This window comes from Copidosoma floridanum, unplaced genomic scaffold (genome assembly GCF_036245765.1).
Source record: "Copidosoma floridanum isolate Cflo_tuat_1 unplaced genomic scaffold, Cflo_Japanese_pri ptg000004l, whole genome shotgun sequence".
Classification (NCBI taxonomy): domain Eukaryota; kingdom Metazoa; phylum Arthropoda; class Insecta; order Hymenoptera; family Encyrtidae; genus Copidosoma; species Copidosoma floridanum.
Window position 1 is genome coordinate 24,428,647 of NW_028321881.1, and position 17,457 is coordinate 24,446,103.

Below are 17,457 nucleotides of genomic sequence, written 5' to 3' on the forward strand. Positions count from 1 at the left end.
AGCCTAAGTGATTCGATGATTGTAATGCTACAACAGCGTTGTTCAATTTTGACAAAAATTTGACAAGATTCATGCTGCAAGTTTTAAAATGCAGTTAAGATCTTGATGAATTCACGATGTTTTAACAGATCACATTTTCATTTTAACAAACAACGAGAGATTCCCCTCATCTCGAATGTAGTTGACGCGAGAATTATAGTTATTTGTCAAATTTTAAGATAAAAACTGATTTTTGTTAAGACGAAAATTGCCTTGATCTAGTTAAAAATTTACTTGGCAAAAGGATTGCGAAGTAAAGTTGGCGAGAACGTTTTTGTGTAGCAACATCTTCACGATCAGCAAAGGCAGATAAGGTTTTTTTTAAGACATAAGCAGCACGCTTAGGTTCACGACATCTATGCGGCACGAAATCGACCACGTTATTCTCTCTAAGGTCAGGGGATACGGCAGCAACAGTGTTGGCTGCAGCGGGATGGTCACGCTGGGTAGCAGAAGCGCAACGCCTGGGTGGCACGAGATCAGCTATGACGGTAGAAGCAGTAGGACTGATAAGTGAAGCTTGACAACTTGGTCACGCAATTTGTGTCAGAAGTTCATCCGGAGGTAGAATAACATCTATTAAAGACTGGAATTTTCGCTTTATCCATCATTTCGTCTTCTTCTCCTTTTTTTTCGACTTTTCTGGACTTTTCATCATTAATAGTATTTTTCCGGTTATTTTACAAAGCTTTTTCTTAAATTCTTTAGAAGTCTTGGATTAATTTTTTTTTTTAAATAACGTACGTGTGGGAATAACTTCATTTCTGTACTCGTAGTTGCTAATTAGCATGAGCCGCCAAAGCAACACGTGAAAATCAAAAAAGATTAACACTTACCATGCTCTATTACCATATGAAATAAATATACTAGGATGTAGTGGATCAATATCAAGATCTAGGAAGATGATGAAAATGAATTAAAAATCAAAAGTTTTGTTTCTATTCCGTAATGTTTGCATCATCATACTGATGCTGCTTATCTCTTTCAAAAAAAACTCGTGAAATTCATAAAAACAAATTTAGAAGAGATGAATAAAATAATCTGTTCCTGAGATGGTGCAAGCAGTAAGTGTAAATATAAAAAGACTTTCATAAATCTTACTCATCATTTTGAAGATTTGAAAATGATGGCTAAATGGCATTTTTTCCAAAATCACATGGTAAAGGTCTGTGTGATGGCATTGGTAGTATGTTAAAGCGACTTGCTGGTAGGGCTAGTCTTCGAAAAGTGAATAATTCCATCCTTATACCAAGAGAGTTGTTAAATTGAGCTACAGAAGCTCTACCGAATATAACTTGCCATTATTCAACAAATGATGTGTATTCAGATAAGGAGAAACTGTTCTCCGCGCGTTCTTAAAAATCTATTAAGATAAAAGACACCTGGAAGTATCATAGTATGATTCCAATCTCTGATCAATAATTGGGAGCGAAACAATTCTCTATGTATGAAAAAAATGTATTGTGAAAATTTTCAAGTGAAAAAAATATTATCACCAAATTTATTTACAAGATACTGACGAATTACAATCCTAATAAATGACTTTAGTAACAAAAACACTGTTATCATGCATGTATTTAAATATGTAATTCATTATGTGTATAATTTACTAATAGATAGTACAAAAAAAAAAAAATGGTATGAAGAGATAAAAATAAAGCGTACCTTGCAAATGACTGACCGATTTCACAAATCGCAATAGTTTATTTAGTTATCTTCTAATAGTAAAAATCATTTCTCCATCGATTTAAAAAGCATTTTTACTATTAAATTTGACGTAGATTAAAATTGTCATACTTACAACGTTATATCATTTGGAAAAATCCTTGTTGCACATACGAAATATATGTGCAACATCAGTAACATTGTACTGATGTAAATAGAAAATTAGGTTTATGAGATTTGAAATCTCGCACTTTAGGATATTCTTCTACCTATAAGGGCAAGTTAAGGGCCAATCATAAGCGTGCGCGCGTCTATTGATACACCAATAGACTCTGTTTATACTTACCTTTGTCCGGCAGCTTGCTGCTGCTGCGGTTATCATTAGTCAGCCTCAAACGCCCTTTTCGGTAAGTCGCTTTGCGCTCGTGTTATAATTTTCGCGTGTATCGTTTTATGTAAGATTATTGTAACGAAAACGATTTACAATTCCGATTGACTCGTAATTTCTCAGTCTGACTCAAAAATTAGTTCTGCCTTTTTTCATCTTGCATGTAAGCAAGTATAATGACTTGTTAAAGTAGAATTAAATAAAAAGATTGATTTTAATAATAAACGGCTAAAGTGTTGAAAAGTTTGTTGTGCATCTATTATTGTGTCCTTTTATTACATCCTTTTTCACGCTCCCCCAAATCCGGCGTGCAATACAAAAAGTATACAGTCCACTATCTTACTGAGTTCGATTTTGAACATGGTCCTTCGAGCCGGATGTGAAGAGATAAAATATAGGTGTAGGACATTTGCTTTTTTTATCTTGCATGTAAGCAAGTATTATGACTTGTTGAAGTAAAATTGAATAGAGAGATTGTTTCTTATAATAAACGGCTAAAGTGATTAAAAGTGTGTTGTGCATTTATTATTGTGTTCTTTTATTACATCCGTTTTCACGCTCCCCCAAATCCGGCGTGCAATACAAAAAAAAAACAGTCCACTATCTTACTGAGTTCAATTTCGAACATGGTCCTTCGAGCCGGATGTGGGGAGGTAAATTATAGGTGTAGGAAATTTTCTTTTTGTGCAAGACACGTGGTCGTTTTATCGGCCATCTTGGCTTCTTTTCATCTTCTCGGGCGACAAGGCTGACGTGGTCAACGCGCCGGCGTGTAGTTCGTACGCACACACACACACTTATAGCCATATCTCTTTCTCTCTTTTCTTCATTCGTTTGTCGTCGGGTGCGAGCGAGTCCATTGTTTATTTTAAGAACTCACTGCTGCTCGTACTTTGGTCGTCATCAGCGTGTGCTGCTGCCTGCCTGTGCAGGCTATTGTGACAACAGCACTGTATATATGTATATATATATATATACAGCGTGAATATGTTTATATGTTCGAAATCAAACTCAGTCAGATAGTGGACTGTATACTTTTTATATCGCACGCCGGATTTAAGGGAGCGTTAAAAAAGGATGTAATAAAAGGACACAATAATAAATGCACAAAACACTTTTGAACACTTTAGCCGTTTATTATAAAAAACAATGTCTTTATTAAATTCTACTTTAACAAGTTATAATACTTGCTTACATGCAAAATAAAAAAAAGGCAGAACTAATTTTTGAGTCAGACTGAGAAATTACGTGTCAATCAAAATTGAAAATCGTTTTTGTTACAATAATCTGACATAAAACGATACACGTAAAAATTATAAACGCGAGCGCAAAGCGACTCACCAAGAAATGCGTTTAAAGATGACTAACGATAACCGAAGTAGCAGCAAGCTGCTGGACAAAGGTAGGTATAAACAGAGTCTATTGGTGAATTAATAGACGCGGACACGCTTATGATTGGGCCCTTATAGGTGAGACAATATCCTAAAGCGCCAGATTTCAAATCGCATGAACTAAATTTTCTATTTACATCAGTACAATGTCACTAATGTTGCACATAGTTCCAAGGTTGATAGACTGAAGTGTAACAAATAAAGATTAAAAACAAGTCTTAGAAGGACAAAAGGGTGGATCGCATTCCACTTACAAAAATTCGAAATAATAAAAGTTTTTTTTTTAATATAATGACATTGCATGTAGCCTCTGCAGGCTATTGTGACAACGCCGCTGCTACTGCTCGTTCTTTGGTCGTCATCAGCGTGTGCTGCTGCCTGCCTCTGCAGGCTATTGAGACAACACCGCTGCTGCTGCTGGCTTCATGGGTCCTTTTGTCGTCAGCGTGTGCTGCTGCCTGCCTCTGCAGGCTGTTGTGACAAAACCGCTGCTGCTGCTGGCTTTACGGATTTTTTTGTCGTCAGCGTGTGCTGCTGCCTGTCTCTGCAGGCTATTGTGACAACACCACTGCTATTGCTGGCTCCACGGGTTCTTTTGTCGTCAGCTTGTGTTGCTGCCTGTCTCAGCAGTCTATTGTGACAACACTGCTACTACTGCTCGTGATTTGGTCGTCATCAGCGTGTGCTGCTGCCTGCCTCTGCAGGTTATTGAGTCGGCACCACTGCTGTCAAGTCCTGCAAGTCTTTCGAACTTAACATAACTACCAATACTTGGTCCTGTTTACACGATTTGTGAAATTGTATATTTTTGGTTTGTAACATTAGTTCCCTTTAGTTTTTCGTTTCTTTGTTTACCGATTGACTTGAAAATATTTTTGCAAACGTAACTTATGTAAGCACTTGTGAAAATTTAAAATATTACCATCGTTCAGCGTTATTGTTGAATTAGTTAGCCTTTGTCTGACTCAAGTTTGGCTACGGTGAGTGGTTTGTATTGATTTATTGAATATTTATTACTTTATTTGAAATTTACCTCATTAAAATGGATAACCTGTACGAGGCAAAGTTAAACTGTTTAACAAAATTAAAGGTTTCTTTACAAACTTTAAAAAACTTGGCCAGGTGAAAATGACCATGGGTCAGGCTGACTCTAGGCTTCAACAACTCAGAGATACTTTCGAACAGTTTAAATCCACTTATAATATTATAAATATAAAACCTGTACCCACAACTCATGATTATTTTAAAAATCAGAGCTTTGAAGTGTGAGAAAATACTTTTTATTTAGTTCAGGGCGATTTTAACGATTTTTTCAATTCGCTTGATGATCATTCGAATCCAAAAGGCACCTTACCTCCTACAAATGCCAATGGTAGTTTGTTGCAGAGTTTCTTTTCTTTACCTCCAATAGACTTGCCATCCTTTGATGGTCATTTTGCTAGTTGGAAAAATTTTTGCGATGTTTATAGGGCTATAGTTCATAGGAAGCAGAAATAACCAGCTATTATTAAATATCATCATCTTAGGGTGCATCTAAAGAGTTAAGCTTTAGACCTCATTAAATATATACCCTTGTCTAAAGAGGGTTATATACAGGCCTGGGATACCATAGCTCGGTATTATAATAATGAACGTCGTCTTATTAATACTTATACATCTATATATTATCAGTTATTAATCTATGAGAGGCAGTTCTTGCTCTGTAATGAAACGCATATCTAAGGAGATGATAAGTTCTGTTGATTCCTTGATATCTTAACAGAGAGCAGTATGAGATGCTGACATATTTATTGTTTTTGTAGTTAGTAGATTTGATTTTCAAACGAACAAGGATTAGCAAAAAATGTTAGGTAGTAGCAGTAAGTCTTCTCCTCTAGGTCAACTACGAGATTTTATTTTGGCACAAATCATAACAATAGAATCGTTTTCTTGTAAACCTGTAAATAAAATTGTAAATATTTGCGCAACTTCTCCGTTCAAAAATATCGGATCTTCTAGTAGTAAGCCTATATCTGGTATTACTAAACATCAGAAAGTTGTTTTAGGTTCCATTGTTTGCCAATTTTGTAATCAAAAACATCATCTTGTCTCTGGTAATTTATTGAAATCACAGGAGTGGAGCAATAAATGGAAATTTTTTGAGTCCCATCGTCTCTGTGTTGATTGTTTTGGTCCTTACCTTTATCAAGAGTGCTCTGGTGATAGTAAGTGTTCACACTGCAACCAAAAGCATCACATTATTATGCACAGAGGGAGTAAGTCAAGCTCTACATCTGCCTCTGCTAAAAATAAGCAAACAAAATCTGTAAATAACTTGACGAACTCCTTTACTGTACAAAACAAAGCTTAGATTTCTTTAGAGTCTAGTGTAAACGTACAGTCATGTAGTAGTAATAAAATCGTCTTACCCAAGGTGCTTTTAGATACTGCTCGTGTTTTCGTGTATGCCACTGATGGATCTTGCATATTGGTACGAGCTCTCCTTGATCAGTGCTCACAGAGTTGTCTCATTACTAAATCTCTCTGTGACATGCTGCATTTGAAACCGAGATTAGTTAGTACGACTCTGTCAGGAATTAGTAGTTTGATTTCCATGGACGCTAGTAAATCACTTGCTTTCAAATTAAGGCCTTTTTTTGAGTCTGGTTTTAAGCACGTTGCTAATGCGTTAGTCGTGCTAAAAAATTTTTCCTACGAACCACCTCTAGGTAGTCATTTGGCAAATTTGGATTATAGGAAGGATGTAATTTTAGCAGATCCAGAATTTTACAGTTTAGATAAAATTGATATTTTGTTAGATGCATCCGTCCATGCAATTATTATCGGTCAGGAAGTTTTAAATTAGCCCCTGACTATCCAATTGCCTTTGCTTTGCGAATTGGTTGGTTGTTATCGGGTCAGATGCTCTTTGGTTCTGGATCCAACTTGTCACAAAAATCAAATATTATGGTTGTAAGGTCTCTATAAATGTGAATAGTTCAATGCCTTTAGTTAATAGTCTTGTAAATAGTTCTTAGTTTTTTTTTGTGACTCTATTAACTCCATGTTTCAAGTGAAAACGGTTGCTAAGAGTAACAGCATGTTGCCTTTGTTTTACATACTGTTGTTTACATTAAGTTAAACAAAGGAATTCATATTTACCTATCGCTGAAAATCTTAAGCCCCCTTTTCAGGCTATTTTGCAGTTTATTGACTTGTATTCTATTATTAAAGTTGACTCGATTTACCTTTCAACATTATAAATCGATTGCTCTAGACTGTGTCTAGTTTATCAGCATCAGATTGAGTAGAGACTTACTTGATGATGATTCCTCTGAGCTTGATTCTCTTACTTGTGCTTATTTTTTTAACATGAGGTCTTTATTTCTTGTACCAGAACCCGATATTTCTTCTGAAAAGGTATCGTCACTTGAACGCTGGAAGCTAGTGAAACAATCTCTTCAAGTTTTTTGGAAAAGGTGGTCACTTGAATAACTTTCCACTTTACAAAGTCGTTGCAAGTGGTTGAATCCTCAACGCTCGGTTAAGCCAGTTGATCTCGTGCTCATAACAAACAAGTCTTTTCCACCTGGTAAATGACCTTTGGGCATGGTTGTTAAAGTCTATAAGTATGCCAAGTCTCTTTTCAGAGTCGCCAAAGTTAGAACCGTTTCATCTAGTTTTGTAAGGCCAATACACAAACTAATATTATTGCATACCGTATCTGAGCTTAAGTCAGGACATAATAATAATAAGTTTTATTCAGATAAATTTGTTTTCTTTCATTTACTATTATGATTATTAAATCTCATATCTAACAGTTACAAACCTTGCAAAAATATATATAAAATTATCAGTAATTTGTTTATGATGTTTTATTTTATTTTATTTTATGAATTATTTACTTTTGTACGTGGAAAGCGTTCCACTGCAATATTCACACGGTACTAAATTGTATATTATTCCATCCGCCTGTCCATCAACCGAGCGACTATGTAAAACATTAGTATTACTGATTGTTACCGGCTGAATATCATGATATTAAGAAAAAACTTTTATTATTCTGAATTTTTGTAAGTGGAATGCGATCCACCTTTTTTCCCTTTTGAGACTTGTTATTGATATACATTCGTTACACTTCTGTCAATCAACCTTGGGACTATGTGCAACATCAGTAAATTTATAATGATGTAAATAGAAGATTTAGTGTATGAGATTTGAAATCTTGCGATTTAGGATACTCTCTTACCTATGAGAGCCGATCATAAGCGTGCGCGCGTCTATTAATATACCAATAGACTCTATTTATACTTACCTTTGTCCAGCAGCTTGCTGCTGCTGCGGTTATCATTAGTCAGCCTCAAACGCCCTTTTCAGTAAGTCGCTTTGTGCTCGTGTTTATAATTTTCACGTGCATCGTTTTATGTAAGATTATTGTAACAAAAACGATTTACAATTTCGATTGACTCGTAATTTCTCAGTCTGACTCAAAAATTAGTTCTGCCTTTTTTTATCTTGCATGTAAGCAAGTATTATGACTTGTTATAGTAGAATTAAATAGTGGGATTGTTTTTTGTGCAGGCTATTGTGACAACACCGCTGTATATATATATATAGAATGATAAATTCTTTTGTTTAACTTTATGTAAACAACGGTATGTAAAACGAAGGCAATATGCTGTTACTCTCAGCAACCGTTCCCACTTGGAACAACAAGTTATTAGAGTCATATAAAAGGACTCAGAACTATTTACAAAACTATTAACAGAAGGCATTGAACTATTTACGTTTATAGAGGTTGGGGCGATCAATTCTACTCTAAACTCTGGATAATAAGGGTGCAATTCATGAAGAATCTTAGGGCCCTGAAATCATAATATTCGATTCAGCAATTGGCCCGAAAGAACACCTATAGAAGCTACATTAGCTGGATTTTGCTTTGACGTGATATAATGCCACTTAGCATATGGAGTCAGTTCATGAATCTTTGAACACCTATTAGCTATGAAAACTGGCTATTTAGAAGGAAGTCTATTGAGCCAATATAGTACATTCCTAGAATTGGACCACATGTGAACTGGTATTTTTTTCAATGAATTAACATTAACGAAATGACTAACTACTGTGGATAAAAATTCTGCAGCACATAGCTCTAGTCTGGGAATACTTAGCGCTTTAATCGGAGCTACTTTCGTTTTGGCTCATTGAAGATGTAAAAAAATCTCATACTCGCGTACAACGCGTAAATAAACAGCCGCTGCATAGGCGTTTTTAGAAGCGTCGGCAAAACCATGAAGTTCGAGAGATTCACAGTCTAGCGAAAAATGATTCCATCTAGGTATTCGAACTTCGTTCAACAAAGGTGTTACATTTAACCAATGAGTCCAGGTTTTAACCAAATCAGGTGACAGAGAATCATCCCAAGACACTTGCAACAACCAAAGAGATTGAAATAGTATTTTAGCAAAATTATCGTTGGAGCCAACCATCCTAAAGGGTCAAAAAATTTTGACAACTGCGCTAATAAAGTACGTTTGGTCCAGCGAACGGGAGTGTCAACGTTTACTATAACGCAAAATTGAAACTCGTCACTACTAGGATTCCAATATGAGCCTAAAACAGAAACAATTGGTTCATCATCACTTATGATCTTTGGCTTACTAGAAAAGTGGCTTACTGGTAACTCAGCTATTAATTTAGATAAATTGGCTGACCATTTTCTCAGCTAATTCACACAATTCAATTAGTTGCTGACATTTAATCTTAGCACCTTCTAACGTATGGCTACTAGACAAACAATCATACACATAAAAGTCTTCACAAAGAACTTAAGCAGCTATAGAATAAGATTCAGTGTAATCCTTGGCAAGTTGTCTTAAAACACGTGTAGCCAAGTAAGGTGAACTTGTCAAACCATATGTAACAGTGTTTAAGACGTTAGTCGAATAGGTACAGATGCATTAGGTTTTCATAAAATGGCCTGAAACTCATGATCTTTAGAAGCTACCAAAACTTGTCGGAACATTTTCTCAATGTCAGTAGTAAAGACGAATTGGTAAAATCTCCATCTGATAATAATATCAAATAAGCTAAGCAACAAATTCTCTCCAGAGTGTAAAATGGAATTGAGCAAGGAACTAGAATTACAAAAAGCTGATACATTAAAAACTACTCGCAACTTGTTGTTTTTAAAAACTCATGATGAGGTAGATAACAAGCTGCTAATTTGTCAACCGGTAATTCCTTCAAATGGCCCCAAGATATATAATCAGACATGAATGCTGAATAAGCATCATGTAGAGACTTATCTCTCACAAACCTCCGTTCTAAAGGGTAAAAAACTGCCAACGCTGATTGGTACGATTGTCTTTGTAGTTCAGGAAGAGTTTTAGGATTAACTTTAAAAGGAAGCCGTACAACATACCTGCTGGTAGAATATCAAGAATGTTAATTAATGAAAATCTCATCACAGGCTATCTCGTCTTTACTCAAAATTTTTCAAGGCTTGAGAGGTTCCTCAATAATCCAAAACCGCTGAGCTAACTTGTTAAGCTAAGTTTCCTCAACATTAACCATAACTAATGATTTTTGTGACAAGTTGGATCCTGAACCGAAGGGCATCTGACCCGATGACAACCAACCAATTTGTGAAGCAGAGGCAATTGGGTAATCAGGAACTAATTTGCAAAATTTCTGACCAATAATAATTGCATGGACAGATGCATCTAACAAAATATCGATTTTATCTAAACTGTAAAATTCTGGATCTGCTAGAATAACATCCTTCCCAAAATCTAAATTTGCCAAACGACGACCTAGAGGTGGTTCGTAGGAAGAAATTTTTGGCACGACTAACACATCAACAAAGTGCTCAAAACCAGACTCAAAATAAGGCCTAAATTTGAAAGCAACAGATTTACTAGCGTCCATGAAAATCAGTCCACACACTCCTGACAGAGTCGTACTTACTGATCTCGGTTCCAAATGCAGCATATCACAGAGAGATTAAGTAATAAGACAACTCTGTGAGCACTGATTAATAAGAGCTCGTACCAATATGCGAGATCCATCAGTGGCATACACGAAAACACGAGCAGTAGCTGAAAGCACCTTGGGTGAGACGATTTTATTACTTCTACATGACTGTACATTCACACTAGACTCTAAAGAAATCTGAGCTTTGTTTTGTACAGTAAAGGAGTTCGTCAAGTCATTTACAGATTTCGTTTGCTTATTTTAAGCAGAGACAGATGTAAAGCTGGACTTATCTCCTCTGTGCATAATAATGTGATGCTTTTGGTTGCAGTATAAACACTTACTATCACCAGAGCACTCTTGATTAAGGTGAGGACCAAAACAATTAACACAGAGACGATGGGACTTCAGGAATTTCCATTTATCGCTCCACTCCTGTGATTTAAATGAATCACAAGAGACAAGATGATGTTTTTGATTACAAAATTTGCAAACAATGAAATCTGAGACAACTGTCTAATGTGCAGTAATACCAGATATAGGCTTACTACTAGATGATTCCATATTTTTAAACGGAGTAGTTGCGCGAATATTTACAATCTTATTTATAGGTTTACAAGAAAACGATTTTATTGTAATAATTTGTGCCGAAATAAAATCTCGTAGTTGACCTAAAGGAGAAGACTTACTGCTACTACCTAACATTTTTTGCCAATCCTTGTTCGTTTGAAAATCAAATCTACTAACTACAAGAGCGATAAATATGTCAGCATCTTTTACTGCTCTCTCTAAAAATATCAAGGAATCAACAGAACTTATTATCTCCTTAGATATGCGCTTTATTTCAGAGCAAAAACTTCCTCTCATAGCTTGACAACTTAGAATAGTAGTTGTATACGTATTAATAAAACGACGTTTATTGTCATAATACCGGGTTACGGTATCCCAGGCCTGTATATAATCCTCTTTAGACAAGGGTATATATTTAATGAGGTCTAAAGCTTAACCCTCCAAATACACCCTAAGATGATGATATTTAATAATAGCTGGTTATTCCTGCTTCCTATAAACTATAGCCCTATAAACATTGCGAAAATTTTTTCAACTAGCAAAATCACCATCAAAAGATGGCAAGTCTATTGGAGGTAAAGAAAAGAAACTCTGCAATGAACTACCATTGGCATTTGTAGGAGGTTAGGTGCCTGTTAAATTTAAATGATCATTAAGCAAATTGAAAAAATCGTTAAAATCACCCTGAACTGAATAAAAAGTATCTTCTTTCACTTCAAAGCACTCATTTTTAAAGTAATCATGAGTTGTGGGTAAAAGTTTAATATTTATAATGTAATCATGAGTGGATTTCAACTGTTTAAAAGTATCTCTGAGTTGTTGAAGCCTAGAGTCAGCCTGACCCCTGGTCATGTTTATCTGGCCAAGTTTCTTTAAGTTTGTAAGGAAACCTATAATATTGTTAAACAGTTTAACTTGTACCTCATAAAGGTTATCTATTTCGATAAAATAAGTTTCAATTCAAGTAATAAATATTTAATAAATAAATACAAACCGTGCACCGTAGCCAAACTTGAGTCAGACAGAGGCTAACTAATTTAAAAATACGCTAAACAACGGTAGTGTTCTTAATTTTTACAAGTGCTTACATAAAGTTAAGTTCGCAAAAATATATTCAAGTCAATCGGTAACCAAAAAATCGAAAAAACTATAAGGAATTAATGTTACAAACAATAAATATACAATTTTACAAACCCTGTAAGCAGAACCAAGTATTCGTAGTATTGTTAAGTTCAAAAGACCTACAGGACTTGACAGCAGCGTCGCCGACTCAATAGCCTGCCAAGACAGGCAGCAGCACACGCTGACGACGAAAGGACTCGTGAAGCCAGCTGCAGCAGCGGTGTTGTCACAATAGCCTGCAGAGGCAGGCAGCAGCACACGCTGAAGACGACCAAAGCACAAGCAGTAGCAGCAGTGTTGTCACATTAGCCTGCCAAGACAGGCAGCAGCACACGCTGACGACGAAAGGACCCGTGAAGCCAGCAGCAGCAGCGATGTTGTCTCAATGGCCTGCAAAGGCAGGCAGTAGCACACACTGATGACGACCAAAGCACGAGCAGTAGCAGTGGTGTTGTCACAATAGCCTGCAGAGACAGGCAGCAGCACACGCTGACGACGGAAGGACCCATGGAGCCAGCAGCAGCAGCGGTGTTGGCACAATAGCCTGCAGAGGCAGGCAGCAGCACACGCTGATGACGACCAAAGTACGAGCAGCAGTGAGTCCCCAAAATAAACAATGGACTCGCTCGCACCTTAGACAAACGATTAAAGAAAAGAGAGAAAGAGATATGGCTATAAGTGTGTGCGTGTGCGTATGGACTACGTGCTGGCGCGTTGACCGCGTCAGCCTCGTCGCCTGAGAATATGAAAAGAAGCCAAGATGGCCAAAAAAACGACCACGTGTCTTACACAAAAGAAAAATGTTCTACACCTACATTTCACCTACCACATTCGGCTTGAAGAACCATGTTCGAAATTGAACTCAGTAAGATAGTTGACTGTATTTTTTTTTTATCGCACGCCAGATTTGGGGGAGTGTGAAAACGGATGTAATAAAAGGACACAACAATAAATGCACAACACACTTTTCAACACTTTAGCCGTTTATTATAAACAAAATCTCTCTATTCAATTCTACTTTAACAAGTTATAATACTTGCTGACATGCAAGATAAAAAAAAAGGCCGAACTAGTTTTTGAATCAGACTGAGAAATGACGTGTCAATCAAAATTGTTAATCGTTTTTGTTACAATAATCTTACATAAAACGATACACGCGAAAATTATAACACGAGCGCAAAGCGACTTACTGAAAAGGGCGTTTGAGGCTGACTAATGATAACCGCAGCAGCAGCAAGCTGCTGGACAAAGGTAAGTATAATCAGAGTCTACTGGTATATTAATAGACGCACGCACGCTTATGATTTGCCCTTATAGGTAAGAGAATATCCTAAAGTGCGAGATTTCAAATCTCATAAGCTAAATCTTTTATTTACATCAGTATAATTTTACTGATGTTGCACAATTCTTAATAATTAATTTTAACCTTTCAGTAGTTTATAACAATTAAAAATTTCTTATAAATTTTCTCAAAACAAATTTTTTTCTAATTTACTTTTTTACCTTTATTTAAAAAAAAAAGTTCATTTAAGCGTAAATAGAACTGGAGTTATCATCTCTTGGAAATAAGTTTGGAGCCAAAAACCACGAAAATATAGAATTTTTGACACCCTCTAAAAAAAAAAAAAAAAAAGAAAATAAGAAAAAAAAAAAAATGGAAAACCCTCGTATCCATACTTTTTTTTTTTTAAGTTAATTAAGCTTCAGGAAAATCAAAAAAGGGCTTAGTCGGAAAGGTTTTTTGTTTGTTAAAAAATTACCTATTTTTAAGGGCTAGTAATTGATTAGAAACTACTTTTCGTAACAAATGTCTCTTAAGCGATATAAAACAGATAATTAAAATATTTGATATAAAATATAATATTAACATTACAACAATGTATGTGTCATAATAAATCGAAATAGAATAAAGTGTACTGTTTTTTATATGTTTAAGAAAACATCAACTGAACATCTAATTATATAAAAGAATCAAGTAAAATTGCAGTTGGAAAAAAACGGTCCGTAGAAATACTTAAGTTTATTTTGGTACAATTGAACTGTACAAGATAAGCATATTAAATTTTTAAGTGGATTTACAAGTTGGTTTTCTGATAAAAAAAAAAAGGGATCAAATATTTGGGAGAGCGCTTATGTCGGTACTTTCAAACAAACCAAAGCATTTTAAGCGTTGCTGTATATTAATGTATCTCTTACGTCTCGGAGCTTTACTAAGACTGTCACAATTTTCTATAACTTTAAAAATTTTTCTAATTACAAATATAAAAGCTTCGTCAAAGTATGAGAAGCAATGAAAATCAATTGGTGTAATCATATTTTCTCGTATAAATAAACCGTGAATAGAAACAGAATGTATAGAGTAAAAGACTGATTTAAAAAGTTTCATAAGCAAATGAAAAAATATTAAACATTAGCGTAACTCTGATTTCTTGAAATTATCAGACCTTTTAAGCATTAAGCTATAACTGTAAGCCAAAGTCCTGAAAAAAAAATTTTTTAATATCGTTGTTAGACAATACGTAGACGTGATAAAATGATTTTTAAAACCTCCTAATGTTTGGTCACCATTGGTTAAAACTTGACCCTAAAGTAAGCTGCATATGACTCAGTATGATAGCAGACACAATACCGCAAAAAAAAAGAAAGAGACAGAGACCACAATCAGCTATCGGCATTCAAACTCGACGCACTATTGTTTGCTTCATATTTATGCATATTTTCGGGTGCATAGTGTTGACTGCGTGCAACCGGGGCCTTATTCTCTAAGAATGTTGATAAGCAAGATTATCTACACATGCTAACACAGCAGCAACGAATATTTTGTGCGCATGCACACTACAACTTTTTTCCTACATACTACCAGTTATCCACAATCTGTACCTCAGAAAAAGGGTCCTTTTTTAAATATTGCTAATGTCTTTACTTATGCAATTAATATGCTGTATGTTTTAATACTAAATTTTATACAAAGTTGTTGACACGCTTTATTCTATTACTTTCTGTATATTTATTATTAATAACACCGTCTACTGGAGTCACTAGTTAATGTATTACGAATTATTTGTCAACTATTTTAATTAAAAATTTTTGTTGTATTTATTTTAGTTTGAAATAGAACCTTTCATAGTAGTAGCTTAAAATTGTTTGCTTCAAAAGTCTGTTATGATTAATTCTTGTCACGGATTTGATCATCGAAACTGTTTGGTGATTTAGTTGGAATATTCTAAAACGAAGAAGCTATGCAAAATTGTGTTTTATTGTATCTAATTACAAGTTAAATACACGAATCATTGCTCTTTTTTTTAAACTTTAAAAAATTCTAGTACCAATATAAATTGTTTTAATAATAAATACTTGAAACAAATAAATTAGTACTAGACCTGTAAATATAGACGTCCGAAATCATTTGTCAGTCATAGATTGCATTGCTAAATATTGTTGTCTTTGCTTCTAATATGTGACGCATTTAAAAGCTGTATATTTCATACAATTTTGGACCTTCATATTTAAAACATTAATGTTCTATATATATATATATAAATATGTTCCCGTCCTATGTTAATCAATGTGCATGAATATATCAAAAGTATGTATACAGTTACTGCATCTTACCTTAGACACCTGGAAAGACATACGATTTAACATTTTTTGCTCTACATGAGCTTTTAAGATTTTTTACGACTGTATTTTTGTATCTATCAAATATAATATTAATTCTTCAAGCAAAAGCTTTAGTAAATGAGTTTTGTCGTTTTCCTTTGAGTATAATAAACAAAAAATCAGTTACATTTAATGGTTATTTTACATTGCAAATATTAAGTGAAGTTAGATTTTCATTATTACTGATAAAAATGTTTTTTGAATTCAACGTATGAAGAATTTTTATCACATCGTTATTATTATTTTTTATTTTACGCAAGCTTAACTTCTTTTCATTAAAACCACTGATATTAGCTCTAGCCTTTTTTTTAGTTTTAAAAAAAGAACAATAATTTGTATGTTAGGCTTCGAATTGGATACAGCAAAATTAATTTTTGCATAACTCTTACGTTTTAGAATATTTCAACGAAGTAACTAAAAAGTTCTGATGATCAAATTTATGACTATTTGGAAGCCATGTTAACAATGTTGAGTAAAGGCCCCCATGTTAGGACTCAGATTCAAAGAAACAATTTTCAAGCTAGCTTATTACACCGTTTTGGAATAAGAAGAAATTTGTATATTCAGTAGAATATTCAATTCTATTAAGTTAATAGACTTTTGAAGCATAAAATTTTAAGCTAGTTGTTGAAATATTTAATCAGGAACTTACCAGGCAATAACAGAACATTTTACTTATTTTCTTATTGTTTTGTGTTACATAATAAATTTTAAATATTCTTTTAACTTACTACAACAATGTATTTGTTATCACAAGTCATATAGTAAATACAAAACGAAGTACTTTAAAATTTTCACTATTTAACATCTTGTTTAAAGACAACTTGTGTTAACTAATTTTTATAATGAACTTTAACATAAATTTGTATACTGAACTCTTTTGTTAAGTTTATAACACAGTATACTCAGAATACTTATGAAACGTTCTATTTTAAACTTTAACAAGTTTAAAAAAAAGTTCAATTAAAACAGTGTTATTACCAATGAATGTAAAGAAAAAATGAATATAAAGCACGCCAATGACTTAGTATAAAATCTGATATTGAAGCTTACAATATATTTATTGTATAGGTACTGACATTAGCAATATAAAAAAGAACCTTTCTTCTAAGGTACAGATTGTAGATAACTTGTATTATGTAGGAAAAAATTGTAGTGTGCATGCGCACAAAACATTTGTTGCTGCTGTATTAGCATGTGTAGATAATCTTGTCCACCAACATCCTTAGAAAATTAGGCCCTGGTTGCACGCAGTCAACACTACGCACCCGAAAATATGCATACATATGAAGCAAACAATAGTCAGTCGAGTTTGAATGCCGATAGCTGATTGGGGTCTATGTTTTTTTTCTTTTTTTGTGGTGTTGTGTCTGCTATTACACTTAGACATATGCAGCTAACTTCAGAATCAAGTGTTAACCAATGGTCACCAAACATCGGGAGATTTTAAAAATCACTTTATCACGTCTAGGCATCTTTTAACAACGATATAAACAAGTTTTTTGTCGTTACTTTTGTTTACGGTTGTTGCTTAACGCTAAAATCGCCTGACGATTGCAAAAATTGAAGTAACGCTAATGTTCAATATTTTTTCTCAAATTTTAGAAATCTGGGTAATTAACTTTGACGTACATAATGGCACAGTGCCATTAAATAAGTGTAGTCTTC

The 17,457-nt window shown here is 34.4% G+C and overlaps 1 protein-coding gene across 1 annotated transcript in view; it reads right to left on the reverse strand.

Moving 5' to 3' along the window:
• LOC106645530 (protein unc-80 homolog) overlaps positions 1-17,457 on the reverse strand; it is a 676,041-nt gene that overhangs the window by 570,808 nt on the left and 87,776 nt on the right. The window lies entirely within an intron of this gene.